At 46.0% G+C, this 2,772-nt stretch overlaps 1 pseudogene; it reads right to left on the reverse strand.

The window, feature by feature from the left end:
• Positions 1-1,664: 1,664 nt before the first annotated feature.
• The window catches only part of LOC130570592 (uncharacterized), a 1,319-nt pseudogene continuing 211 nt past the window's right edge, over positions 1,665-2,772 (reverse strand).

Below are 2,772 nucleotides of genomic sequence, written 5' to 3' on the forward strand. Positions count from 1 at the left end.
GCCCTACTATGGTAGTCAATGGTGGCCAAGAACTGTTTGGTTTTTGGTTCTTTGAGGGTGAGTAACTGAAGACAGAATTATCATTGGGTGAACTGTTCCTTTAAGAATAAATAACTATATATATTTGGGGCATTAAATGAGAGCTATGGCAAAAATCTTTACACTCCAGACTAAAAATTCTCTATTCAAGCTTTTGGCATCTCCAGAGAGTGATTTTGTAACTTTGAATTGCAATCTTGTTCCTTGGTTTTGCACCTGAGACTGATGAAATTTGATGAAGTTTACTTCTTGGACCTGCTGTCGCCATGGTGACATGGAGATCAGGGTGCTTTGCCTCTGGTATTGGCAGGTCAGCATAAGCCAAATTACTGTCGAGTCAAATTGACTCTGTTTTTGCCATCTATCAACTTAGAATAACAAACCAGCAATAAATTAGCAGCAAATTGCAAATTTAAACGTGCTTCCTCCCACAAACATCACAAATGCTATTGTAAAGTTTATGTTTGTGTTGGGCTTCATGTATGAAATGTACTATACATGTGAATGCTCACAATCAAATCAGGTTTTCGGCAAAAAAGTAGGGAAAAGTAGGGGCCCGAGTCATATTTAGATGAGTGTGTAGACCAAATAAATGTAACATTTCCATTACTGTATATATATTAGACATTTGTAGATTTTTTCAAGCTTATTAGTTTTTCTGTGTCATTCTACTCTATGAAGTTCTGAAACTAGCTTTGCCGGTCGGATACAACTCTTTTTAGCCTTTCATTTTAACTCATACTACATACACAAACGGTTTAAAAGGCACAAAACAACCCTCTGCACTTTTGTCCCTAAAAATTTTTAATAATCAGGAAAAGCGCTCACATTCTCTATTTCTCAAAACCTTCCACAATCTGATGTTTTGAAATTCTCATTGTGCCACTAACACATCCATATCAATGTGCCTGCTTTTTAGGATCTATGAATAGTAAAATCTATGGCCTGTTCAGCCGTGCATGATACTGATTGATAAAGCAGACACATTTTCCAAGCGTCTGTTGTGTATGTGTGGATCCTAGCGGCTGTGAATATGAATCTTTGCTGGAGATGATGACAGCATGGTTACTGTGAAACTAATTATATGATCTATTATTGAACTCAAATGAGTGTGCATTATGACAATGGCATTTATTACACTCTATACTGTCTGATGTAAAATACTTTCTTCATTGCCATTGTGTGCCGTGGAAATGTTAGTGGAGGCGTCTGAAGCGCTTGATTAATGAACTTATTAAACATGCATTTCTGCAATACAATGATGCCTGACCAGGAAAAGAGTGTTTTTATCCTAACTGCTCTGTACACCGGTGAAGTCTGCGGCAGATGTTGCTCTGTATAACCGGTGACATAAGTGACCATTAATTTGAACCACAAAGCTATTAATAGTAACAGAAAATACAGTATATGCTGCACTGTCAAAAGTGATACGATGCCATTGTTGCCTTCTGGTTCTAACTATTAAAATCATTTTAGTTGGGACAGTTGTTAAATATACATCTGTTGATGCACTTAGACACATCATCAGTGATAGAACCTGAGGTCATTGGGTGTTTCGGGTCTTTCAACATCATACACCCTCACCCAGGCGACCCAGCCGAGATTGATCAAGTCCCGACTTGTGTCTAAGTAGCGTGTACCCACGGATCACCCCTCTTGATCCACAGCCATCTAGAGTCCTTCTCAGCTGCCTCTGTTGTATTCTTGATGGCCTTCCTCTGGCGTGCCCCTGTGATACCAAGCAGACTGTATGCTTTGCACAGAGATCGCGCTGCGAAGCCTCTACAGCCCACCTCGATTGGCACACACTGGGCGCGCCACCCCCGTGTGCGGCACTCCTCCACTAAGTCGGCATACTTGGCACGCTTCCTCTCATTGGCCTCTTCCATTCGCTCCTCCCAGGGGACTGTCAGCTCCAGAAGAACTGCCTGTTTTCTTGCATCTGAGAACAGAACTATGTCTGGTCTCAGGGTGGTTTCCACGATGTGCTCTGGGAATCTGAGCTGCTTCCCCAGGTCGGCCTTCATCTGCCAGTCCGGCGCGGTTCCAAGGAGTCCCACTACCCCCCTTGGCTGGGGCTTAGGCTTCTCCCCTGCTCGGACGAAAGCAATCGCCTGCCTGGCTGGTCGGAGGGGCTTGTTCTGGGTGATGCTCGTGGAGATGGCTTCTGCTATAGCCTTCAGCACTTGGTCGTGGCGCCAAGTGTAGCGTCCTTCTCCCAGGGCTTTTGGGCAACAGCTGAGGATATGCTCTAGCGTTCCTCTTCTGAGGCACAAGGGACATAATGGTGTGTCGACCTTGCCCCAGCAGAAGAGGTTGGATGGGCTGGGTAAGACATCATAGACGGATGCAATCAGGAACTTGATCCGGTAAGGTTCAGCTCGCCAAAGCTCGTTCCAGGAGATCTTGCGGTCCACTGCCTGTTCCCATCTCGTCCATGCGCCTTGCTGTCGCATCCCCACCATCTGGCTAGCGCGCAGTTCCTCCACACCAGCTCTCACCTCCTCTTGGACCAGTCGGCGTCTGTCTTTGCCCGGGCCTTGTCGTAGCGTGTGGTTGGAACGCTACCAAGCCCTGCTCGACCAGATGCCACTGGGCCGACCAACACACTGTGACGCAAGCGTGACTCAGCCTGCTCGACTGCTTCCTCTGCCCTCCACTTCCTCCCAGTCCTGACTACGATGCCAGCTCGGGAGACATTCGGGTCACTGGATTCCCTGTACTGCAGCACCT

The sequence above is a fragment of the Triplophysa rosa genome, linkage group LG19, assembly GCF_024868665.1.
Source record: "Triplophysa rosa linkage group LG19, Trosa_1v2, whole genome shotgun sequence".
NCBI lineage: Eukaryota > Metazoa > Chordata > Actinopteri > Cypriniformes > Nemacheilidae > Triplophysa > Triplophysa rosa.